The sequence below is a fragment of the Schistocerca cancellata genome, chromosome 12 (genome assembly GCF_023864275.1).
Source record: "Schistocerca cancellata isolate TAMUIC-IGC-003103 chromosome 12, iqSchCanc2.1, whole genome shotgun sequence".
Lineage (NCBI taxonomy): Eukaryota > Metazoa > Arthropoda > Insecta > Orthoptera > Acrididae > Schistocerca > Schistocerca cancellata.
In genome coordinates this window covers 46,690,841-46,703,279 of record NC_064637.1, presented here as the reverse complement: position 1 = coordinate 46,703,279, position 12,439 = coordinate 46,690,841, and positions in this window count along the sequence as shown.

Here is a 12,439-nt window from a genome sequence, read left to right as displayed (position 1 = left end):
ACGTCTATGGTTACAATTTTTTTGTCATCAGACTACCGGTTTCGGTCTATGATGACCATCTTCAGATCTGTATTATAAAAACATGTCCAATATACTGCAGCCATAGTGGCATCTTCAAATATTAAACACAAAATTAGCACCTGCATCGTCAAATATATATAAATTACACCATAGCCAAGAGCCATCTTGTCAGCAGCACCGCAAGACTTGTTTTTATAAAACAGATCTGAAGATGGTCATTATAGACCGAAACCGATGGTCTGATGACAAAAAATTAGTGACCATAGACGTAAACGAAATATATATAAATAACCGTGAAAGGTCTCTGTTGGATTCCTTTCATGTTTAATTTCTTAAATCTGTTGTCATTTATGGAATAAATTCCTCTTCTAAATGTACTGTGGCGTTTCTGACTATCTGGGAGGAGACTGAGCAGTGGAACGTGTTACTTTTACACATAAACAAGAACGATCTGTCACACTACTACACTTTAAAGCACAGTTTATATGTAATTCTTATATGTAATTCATGTCACACAGTCTCATACGGAACCTACATCCGCTTTCCTTTATATACTGTATATGATAAGATACTGTCATCCCCCTTCCCTTTTGTGTGAGAGGATGAATGAGCATATGTATTTCTAGTTGCATGCTTGAGGGCAGCAGACAAGGCTGTCTGCTAGAGAACAGTAGGACCAACGTCGGAACAGGTAGCTACGCTTCCTAAAAGCAAAGAGGTTTCTATCGTTAGTATGGTCCTGTCCGTCCGTTGTCATGTTGGTATAGGAAGCTGCCCCTCTGGCCACTTCCGTTGGTCTTTGTGAGCCACCCTCAGAAAGCACGCTGGGCAGTAGGGCAGTTGCAGTGTGGCCGTGGCGAGCGTCTGAAGTGGTAAGATCTCCGGCTAAGCGCGTGTCTGTTAAGTCCGTAGGACAATGGATTTCTTAAGTTCAGCCTAACTGAAAATTTAATCACCTTGATTTCAGGTTTAGCTCTAAAGTATCTAATGCTATCTTAAAGTGCAGCGGAGTGTAATTCTCGTGTTAAATTCAGATTATTTTGCGGTAGTTGCTTTGTTACTACTTTGTGAGTAAAGTGGAACCACGTGTTGATCAGTAACTCTAACTAAGTTCATCAATCTTAAATCCGAATGTGCGTGAGATTATAACGTCTCGTCTTGAGAATATTTTTTTTAATATAGCAACTTTTCTTTATGCTTTTCTTTATGTTCAACCCACGTGGGGTGTACTTTGCGAGACCACTACCACGTGCTTATATAACTGTTTGACCCATCAGGTTAATAGTAAGACGTTAGTAACCAGTTCAAGGTTTTTCTTTTGTCAATTGCTTTTCAATCTAATGTATTTTAATTATCAAAATTATTGTGGAGTTGTACGCTTTGTGTAAACCAAGTTGACCACGTGAAGCATGTGGTGTAATCATCAAAGTAGCCCTCAGCTATTCTTTTTGCGAAGACTTCACAAAGAGTTAATATGAATTTAGTATACCAGTGTGTGGTAATTACATGACAGACAGGATTGTGGTATGAACGTAATTTCTTTGGGTAAAAACTGAATCTGTTGGTTGTGGTTAATTTCTTCTTTCAACCTTACACATGGCGACCCTGTAAGGTTGTATCTTTAATTTGCTATGCTGAAGTGTAATATTGGTCAATAAAAGCGGTTTAAAACTGTGATCTGTCTGGGGACGTTAACCGTGGATTACTGGGCAACTGTTTCATCAGATATTTAGTCTAGGTTTACCAAGCAGACAAAACCGGTAATATACATATATAAAAAGGAGAATTTAAATAAAAGGAAAGAAATCAGTTTATATTTGGAAATTTATTTTAAGATTGTTCATTGGAATTTCAGCATATTACACGTGAGCTATAACTGAGCTGGTGCCTTATTTACGATTAAAAAAAAAAGTGAGATTGTAATTTTACGGAACACATAAAATATGGAGCCAAGATTGGGAGACTGTATACAACACTGCATTCATAAAATCACACACGAAGAACATTGAAACATAAGCAAGAAGAAATTAACCACAACCAACAGATTCAGTTTTTACCCAAAGAAATTACGTTCATACCACAATCCTGTCTGTCATGTAATTACCACACACTGGTATACTAAATTCATATTAACTCTTTGTGAAGTCTTCGCAAAAAGAATAGCTGAGGGCTACTTTGATGATTACACCACATGCTTCACGTGGTCAACTTGGTTTACACAAAGCGTACAACTCCACAATAATTTTGATAATTAAAATACATTAGATTGAAAAGCAATTGACAAAAGAAAAACCTTGAACTGGTTACTAACGTCTTACTATTAACCTGATGGGTCAAACAGTTATATAAGCACGTGGTAGTGGTCTCGCAAAGTACACCCCACGTGGGTTGAACATAAAGAAAAGCATAAAGGAAAGTTGCTATATTAAAAAAAATATTCTCAAGACGAGACGTTATAATCTCACGCACATTCGGATTTAAGATTGATGAACTTAGTTAGAGTTACTGATCAACACGTGGTTCCACTTTACTCACAAAGTAGTAACAAAGCAACTACCGCAAAATAATCTGAATTTAACACGAGAATTACACTCCGCTGCACTTTAAGATAGCATTAGATACTTTAGAGCTAAACCTGAAATCAAGGTGATTAAATTTTCAGTTAGGCTGAACTTAAGAAATCCATTGTCCTACGGACTTAACAGACACGCGCTTAGCCGGAGATCTTACCACTTCAGACGCTCGCCACGGCCACACTGCAACTGCCCTACTGCCCAGCGTGCTTTCTGAGGGTGGCTCACAAAGACCAACGGAAGTGGCCAGAGGGGCAGCTTCCTATACCAACATGACAACGGACGGACAGGACCATACTAACGATAGAAACCTCTTTGCTTTTAGGAAGCGTAGCTACCTGTTCCGACGTTGGTCCTACTGTTCTCTAGCAGACAGCCTTGTCTGCTGTCCTCAAGCATGCAACTAGAAATACAGATGCTCATTCATCCTCTCACACAAAAGGGAAGGGGGATGACAGTATCTTATCATATACAGTATATAAAGGAAAGCGGATGTAGGTTCCGTATGAGACTGTGTGACATGAATTACATATAAGAATTACATATAAACTGTGCTTTAAAGTGTAGTAGTGTGACAGATCGTTCTTGTTTATGTGTAAAAGTAACACGTTCCACTGCTCAGTCTCCTCCCAGATAGTCAGAAACGCCACAGTACATTTAGAAGAGGAATTTATTCCATAAATGACAACAGATTTAAGAAATTAAACATGAAAGGAATCCAACAGAGACCTTTCAACCGTAACTTCTGATTGCATTGATTTAGAAGCTTCAATTTTCTGCACCGCCAAGAGAACGTAGATCTTCGTATGTGACATAAATCCCAATACGTTACGGAGAAAATGAGGTTTCTAAAGTCGGACAGACACACAGACGAACGGACAGCATAACGACCCTATAGGGGTTCCGTTTTTACCGACAGAGATACGAGACAATGAAAATAAGGCGAGGAAAGAATTCAAAATTAAATTTCGTAAAACTTCGGCAGTTCTGATCTTAGCTACGGCAGAGAGACTTGTAACTTTGCTACATCACAGAGAAATAAGAATCAGGCGCATCGAATAAGATTTTAATGGCGGACATTTTAGGCTATGCTTTACCGCGACTGTTATTGATATCAAACGAAACAATAGGTTTACTGTTACCAGTTATTGTCTGTTTATCTCCACGACGTATTTCGAAGATTTAAACTTCCATCATCAGGTGGATTTACGTCTGTGAGTATGACATACACTATGTGATCAAAAGTATCCGGACATCTGCATGAAAATGACTTACAAGTTTGTGACACCCTCCATCGGTGATGGTGGAATTGAATATGGTGTTGGCCCACCCACAGCTTCCACTCTCGCAGGCATACGTTCAGTCAGGTGATGGAAAGTTTCTTGACGAATGACAGCCCATTCTTCATGGAGTGCTGCACTGAGGAGAGGTATCGATGTCGGTCGGTGAGGCCTGGCACAAAGACGCCGTTCCAAAACATCCCAAAGGTGTTCCATAGGATTCAGATCAGGACTCTGTGCAGACGAGTCAATTACAGGGATGTTATTGTCGTGTAACCACTCCGCCACAGGCCGTGCATTATGAACAGGTGCTCGATCGTGTTGAAAGATGCAATCGTCATCCCCGAATTGCTCTTCAACAGTGGGCAGTGAGAATGTGCTTAAAACATCAATGTATGCCTGTGCTGTGATAGTGCCACGCAAAACAACAAGGGATGCAAGACCCCTCCGTGAAAAACACGACCACACCATAACACCACCGCCTCCGACTTTGACTGTTGGCACTGCACACGCTGGCAGATGGACGTTCACCGAGCATTCGTCATTCCCACATCCTACCATCGGATCGCCACTTGTGTACCGTGACTCGTCACTCTACACAACGTTTTTCCACAGTTCAGTCGTCCAATGTTTACGCTGACTACATCAAGTGAGGTGTCGTTTGGCATTTATCGGCATGATGTGTGGTTTATAAGCAGCCGCTCAACCATGAAATCCAAGTTTTGTCATCTCTCGCCTAACTGTCATAGTACTTGCAGTGGATCCTGATGGCCGGCCGAAGTGGCCGTGCGATTAAAGGCGCTGCAGTCTGGAACCGCAAGACCGCTGCGGTCGCAGGTTCGAATCCTGCCTCGATCATAGATGTGTGTGATTTCCTTAGGTTAGTTAGGTTTAACTAGTTCTAAGTTCTAGGGGACTAATGACCTCAGCAGTTGAGTCCCATAGTGCTCAGAGCCATTTTTTTGGATCCTGATGCAGTTTGGAATTCCTGTGTGATGGTCTGGATAGATGTGCGTGTTGTGTTGCGATGTTTCGGGGAGCTTGTGACACTTTCAAGTGGAGAAACAAAACATTATTACAGAACATGGTTTGAGTTTCTTTGACTAAAAACTAAACGCGTATCTAATAGGTTACCCGCAGTCGTCAGGGGTTCCTTTCATTGTCGTAACACATGACATGTAAATTATCATATTTTGTAAACAAAGGTGGCATCTGGAAACTATTTGTGGTCTTGAAACTTCCTGGCAGATTAAAACTGTGTGCCGGACCGAGACTCGAACTCGGGACCTTTGCCTTTCGCGGGCAAGTCTTCTACCATCTGACCTACCGAAGCACGACTCACGCCCCGTCCTCACAGCTTCAATTCCGCCAGTACCTCGTCTCCTCGTCAGCGCACACTCCGCCCCAGAGTGAAAATCTCATTCTATCTGTGGTCTTGTTTTATTATCACTTGTAGATACATGTTTACTGTTTAGTAAAAAATCCCAAAATCATGTTCTGCAATAGTGTTTTGTTTCTTCACTACACGGTGTCACAAGTTCCCCAAAAAATCGCAACACACCACGCACATATGTAATTACTAACGAATGTAAATCCACTTGTCGATGGAGGTATAAACCTTCGAAACGCGTCATGGAGATAAATAAACAGTGACTGGTAACAATAAACTTGTTTCATTCGATTAAATAAGATGGCTAAGAGCTGTGAAAGGATGTACAAAATTAGATAATGCACAAAGTGAAGAAAACAGTTAAATACGTAATCAATAAACGACTGAAGAGATGAATATAGATGGAACGACCATTTGGAAATAGTGCAAGAGTGGAGATTATCATTAAAAGCCATGAAAATGTGCCACACGGAAAGCCAAGGAGGAGGTGGCGTAAATGAGGCTGATCTAAATACATTCAACAGGCGCCACATCTAATACCTAAAAGAGAAGATTACTATTATTATTATTATTATTATTATTATTATTATTCTTTACTGTCTCAGACATTATGTCTGGTTAAAAATGGAAAGTGACGCGGACCTTGATCAAGCGTGACTCCTTTTGACTGTACGGTATATGTTACATTGCATTTAGGAACTTTCGGGTAATTGAACATGTACCAATAATTACAGATTTCTGTAGTTGTATATATATGTTTGGATGTAGTTGTATTGCGTTGATGTACTGGTGGATATTGTGTGGTATGACTCCTGCAGTTGATAGTATAATTGGTATAATGTCAACTTTATCCTGATGCCACATGTCCTTGACTTCCTCAGCCAGTTGGATGTATTTTTCAATTTTTTCTCCTGTTTTCTTCTGTATATTTGTTGTATTGGGTACAGATATTTCGATTAGTTGTGTTAATTTCTTATTTTTATTGGGTTGAGTACGATGTCAGGTTTGTTATGTGGTGTTGTTTTATCTGTTATAATGGTTCTGTTCCAGTATAATTTGTATTCATCATTCTCCAGTACATTTTGTGGTGCATACTTGTATGTGGGAACGTGTTGTTTTATTAGTTTATGTTGTATGGCAAGCTGTTGATGTATTATTTTTGCTACATTGTCATGTCTTCTGGGGTATTCTGTACTTGCTAGTATTGTACATCCGCTTGTGATGTGGTCTACTGTTTCTATTTATTGTTTGCAAAGTCTGCATTTATCTGTTGTGGTATTGAGATCTTTAATAACATGCTTGCTGTAATATCTGGTGTTTATTGTTTGATCCTGTATTGCAATCATGAATCCTTCCGTCTCACTGTATACATTGCCTTTTCTTAGCCATGCGTTGGATGCGTCTTGATCGATGTGTGGCTGTGTTAGATGATACGGGTGCTTACCATGTAGTGTTTTCTTTTTCCAATTTACTTTCTTCGTATCTGTTGATGTTATGTGATCTAAAGGGTTGTAGAAGTGGTTATGAAATTGCAATGGTGTAGCCGATGTATTTATATGAGTGATTGATTTGTGTATTTTGCTAGTTTCTGCTCGATCTATAAAGAATTTTCTTATATTGTCTACCTGTCCATAATGTAGGTTTTTTAAGTCGATAAATCCCCTTCCTCCTTCCTTTCTGCTTAATGTGAATCTTTCTGTTGCTGAATGTATGTGATGTATTCTATATTTGTGGCATTGTGATCGTGTAAGTGCATTGAGTGCTTCTAGGTCTGTGTTACTCCATTTCACTACTCCAAATGAGTAGGTCAATATTGTATAGCGTAAGTATTTATAGCTTTTGTCTTGTTTCTTGCTGTCAATTCTGTTTTCAGTATTTTTGTTAGTCTTTGTCTATATTTTTCTTTTAGTTCTTCCTTAATATTTGTATTATCTATTCCTATTTTTTGTCTGTATCCTAGATATTTATAGGCATCTCTTTTCTCCATCGCTTAATGCAGTCGCTGTGGTTATCCAACATGTAACCTTCTCGTTTAGTGTTTTTTCCGTGGACTACGCTATTTTTGTTACGTTTGTCTGTTCCAAAAGCCATATTTATATCATTGCTGAATACTTCTGTTATCTTTAGTAATTGGTTGAGTTGTTGATTTGTTGCTGCCAGTAGTTTTAGATCATCCATGTATAGCAAATGTGTGATTTTGTGTGGGTATATTCCAGTAATATTATAGCCATAATTTGTATTATTTAGCATGTTGGATAGTGAGTTCAGAGCAAGGCAGAACCAGAAAGGACTTAATGAATCTCCTTGGTATATTCCACGCTTAATCTGTATTGGCTGTGATGTGATATTATCTGAATTTGTTTGGATATTAAGTGTGGTTTTCCAATTTTTCATTACTATGTTTAGGAACTGTATCAATTTAGGATCTACTTTGTATATTCCCAATATCTGTAATAACCATGAGTGGGGTACACTATCAAAAGCTTTTTGGTAATCAATGTATGCGTAGTGCAGCGACCTTTGTTTAGTTTTAGCTTGATATGTCACCTCTGCATCTATTATCAGTTGCTCTTTACATCCTTATGCTCCTTTGCAGCAGCCTTTTTGTTCTTCATTTATAATTTTGTTCTGTGTTGTATGTGCCATTAATTTCTGTGCAATGACTGAAGTTAATATTTTGTATATTGTTGGTAGGCATGTTATAGGGCGATATTTTGCTGGGTTTGTTGTGTCTGCTATTATTATTATTATTTTCGATTATTCCCATTTAAGAGAGCGTTTGAACTTGAATTCCTTTGTGATGATTGTTTATGTTTTTTCTGAGCCCAAATTTTCTTCATGTGTTCACTGTGTTGTTTCTTTCGCTCCGCTGTCCATTTGCATCCTATTCTCTTCTGTGTTGTGGTGTCAAATTTATGTTTTTTGATGATGTTCCTGAATTCAGTTCTATTTTCTGCATCGTTTACTATTATGTGTGCTTGTCTGAGGTCATCTTCAACTTCTTTTATCCATTTTGTTTTTCCTCTACCTGAGTTGATGACTTTAAGAATTCGCTTTGAAATTCTGTTTTCATTCATACTGTGGATATGTCCGTAGAACTGCATTCTTCTTTTCCTTATTGTATCCGTAATCTTGTCTGTGTATTTGTATAATTCTGATGTTGGTCTCTTCATCCAGAGTCCTTGCTCTTGTATCGGGCCAAAACTTTTCCTGAGAATTTTCCTTTCTTGTTTCTCTATTTCTTTGATTTTAGTTTGCCCACCTATTTGTGTTGTTTCAGATGCATACAGTGCCTCCGGAAGTACGACAGTGTTGTAGTGCCTTAATTTTGCGTTAATGGACATGGACTTTTTGTTATAATAGTTCCACGTGAGTTTATATGCTTTCTGTGGTTTTTTATTCTTTCCTCATTGGCCTTTGGTTGATCCCTGATGGCTGGATGATATCCCCCAGGTACTTAAAATGTGGTACTTGTACGATTTTCCCATGGGTTGTCACAATAGGCAATTTGTCTTGTGGCGCTCTTTCTATTTACTGGGTTTTCTCATAAGAGATTTGCAGGCCAGTTCTTTGTGCAATTTCGTGTAACTTCTCTATGGCGTTAGTGGCTTCTTTTCTACTATTTGTGAGGATTGCAAGGTCATCCGCAAAAGCTAAACACTTCAAATTGAATCTATTATCTTTTCTAATGCCAATTTGGATTCCTTTGACTTCTTTTTCCCATGTCCTGATAATTTTTTCAAGAATGATATTAAAGAGTAATGGTGAAATTCCGTCACCCTGTCGCACTCCAGTTTGGATGTCAAATGGTTCCGAGATATCCCCCATAAATTTAACCTTGGAGACTGTGTCAGTTAATGTTTCCCGAATGATTGCTGTTGTCTTTCTGTCAATGCTGAATTCTTCCAGCTATTGTATCTGCTATTATTATTATTATTATTATTATTATTATTATTATTATTATCATTGCCGTCAAACTGTAGAATCCTGCCACACATGCAGGTCAGAGATCTAGTACATAAACCCTGCTTACCCCCTACTAAGCGTTTTCGTGAACTTCATTGTCTACCTGTGTTTGGTTTCCCGCCCTTGTTGCGGTTACGTCATGGTTCTTCTTCCTTTTACGTGTGACAGCAGCGATGTGTATAGATATTTTCATCGTGTACCATCTCTGGTTTTGTGCATATACACTCCTGGAAATGGAAAAAAGACCACATTGACACCGGTGTGTCAGACCCACCACACTTGCTCCGGACACTGCGAGAGGGCTGTACAAGCAATGATCACACGCACGGCACAGCGGACACACCAGAAACCGCGGTGTTGGCCGTCGAATGGCGCTAGCTGCGCAGCATTTGTGCACCGCCGCCGTCAGTGTCAGCCAGTTTCCCGTGGCATACGGAGCTCCATCGCAGTCTTTAACACTGGTAGCATGCCGCGACAGCGTGGACGTGAACCGTATGTGCAGTTGACGGACTTTGAGCGAGGGCGTATAGTGGGCATGCGGGAGGCCGGGTGGACGTACCGCCGAATTGCTCAACACGTGGGGCGTGAGGTCTCCACAGTACATCGATATTGTCGCCAGTGGTCGGCGGAAGGTGCACGTGCCCGTCGACCTGGGACCGGACCGCAGCGACGCACGGATGCACGCCAAGACCGTAGGATCCTACGCAGTGCCGTAGGGGACCGCACCGCCACTTCGCAGCAAATTAGGGACACTGTTGCTCCTGGGGTATCGGCGAGGACCATTCGCAACCGTCTCCATGAAGCTGGGCTACGGTCCCGCACACCGTTAGGCCGTCTTCCGCTCACGCCCCAACATCGTGCAGCCCGCCTCCAGTGGTGTCGCGACAGGCGTGAATGGAGGGACGAATGGAGACGTGTCGTCTTCAGCGATGAGAGTCGCTTCTGCCTTGGTGCCAATGATGGTCGTATGCGTGTTTGGCGCCGTGCAGGTGAGCGCCACAATCAGGACTGCATACGACCGAGGCACACAGGGCCAACACCCGGCATCATGGTGTGGGGAGCGATCTCCTACACTGGCCGTACACCACTGGTGATCGTCGAGGGGACACTGAATAGTGCACGGTACATCCAAACCGTCATCGAACCCATCGTTCTACCATTCCTAGACCGGCAAGGGAACTTGCTGTTCCAACAGGACAATGCACGTCCGCATGTATCCCGTGCCACCCAACGTGCTCTAGAAAGTGTAAGTCAACTACCCTGGCCAGCAAGATCTCCGGATCTGTCCCCCATTGAGCATGTTTGGGACTGGATGAAGCGTCGTCTCACGCGGTCTGCACGTCCAGCACGAACGCTGGTCCAACTGAGGCGCCAGGTGGAAATGGCATGGCAAGCCGTTCCACAGGACTACATCCAGCATCTCTACGATCGTCTCCATGGGAGAATAGCAGCCTGCATTGCTGCGAAAGGTGGATATACACTGTACTAGTGCCGACATTGTGCATGCTCTGTTGCCTGTGTCTATGTGCCTGTGGTTCTGTCAGTGTGATCACGTGATGTATCTGACCCCAGGAATGTGTCAATAAAGTTTCCCCTTCCTGGGACAATGAATTCACGGTGTTCTTATTTCAATTTCCAGGAGTGTATATTACTGTATTTCAAATTCAAGTGTACCAGTGGAACATTCTGCCTTGTAGCAGTAAGTGTTCTGGTTACTTTCCCGAGCCACTAATGTCCTTTCCTCACCTGTTGTCGCTGTCCAAGATGGTGTGTAGTTTTCACAGCTAATACATATTTCATTGTGGCTTATCACGTCCGTAACCTGTTATGTTTGAGTTGATTAGTGGTAAGCAAGTCGTTTTGTCGGTCAGGCGGTGGCTGGCCATTGGTTGGGCTCACAACCTGTCTCGCCTAAGTGAACGAGGGCAGACTGACCACACTGGAGGCTTCCGAGTGCCGTTTTCTTTATTGGCCATTTCGCCGGTGTTTAATTGTCTGTTTGTGATATATCATAGCCAATGATTTAAAGATTGTTGTTTTTACTGGAGTTTATATATTTACGAATTTTGGAAAATCAATTGTGGGCCTTGTTGTTGTTGTGGTCTTCAGTCCTGAGACTGGTTCGATGCAGCTCTCCATGCTACTCTATCCTGTGCAAGCTTCTTCATCTCCCAGTACCTACTGCAACCTACATCCTTCTGAATCTGCTAGTGTATTCATCTCTTGGTCTCCGTCTACGATTTTTACCCTCCACGCTTCCCTCCAATACTAAATTGGTGATCCCTTGATGCCTCAGAATATGTCCTACCAACCGATCCCTTCCCTAGTCAAGTTGTGCCACAAATTTCTCTTCTCCCCAATTCTACTCAATACCTCTTCATTATGTGATCTACCAATTTAATCTTCAGCATTCTTCTGCAGCACTGCATTTCGAAAGCTTCTATTTTCTTCTTGTCTAAACTATTTATCGTCCATGTTACACTTCCATACATGGCTACACTCCATACAAATACTTTCAGAAACGATTTCCTGGCACTTAAATCTATACTCGATGTTAACAAATTTCTCTTCTTCAGAAACGCTTTCCTCGCCATTGCCAGTCTACATTTTATATCCTCTCTACTTCGACCATCATCAGTTACTTTGCTCCCCAAATAGCAAAACTCATATACTACTTTCAGCGTCTCATTTCCCAATCTAATTCCCGTAGCATCACCCGATTTAATTTGACTACATTCCATTATTCTCTTTTTGCTTTAGTTGATGTTCATCTTATATCCTCCTTTCAACACACTGTCCATTCCGATCAGCTGCCTTTTCTGTCTCTGATATAACTACAATATCATTGGCGAACCTCAAAGTTTTTATTTCTTCTCCATGGATTTTAATACCTACTACGAATTTTTCTTTTGTTTCCTTTACTGCTTGCTCAATATACAGATTGAATAACATCGGGGAGAGGCTACAACCCTGTCTTACTCCCTTCCCAACCACTGCTTCCCTTTCGTGCCCCTCGACTGTTATAACTGCCATCTGGTTTCTGTACAAATTGTAAAGTGTGGGCCTTAAGCCGCTTAAAACCTTATTCTTGAAATTACCCCTTAAGCAGAAACATTGCGGCCTTCTGCCTTAAAAGATTAAGGTAATATATTTTAAAGTTTTCAAATTTATTTGTGGCCCTTATCCGCTTGTATTGGACGTTGCATATG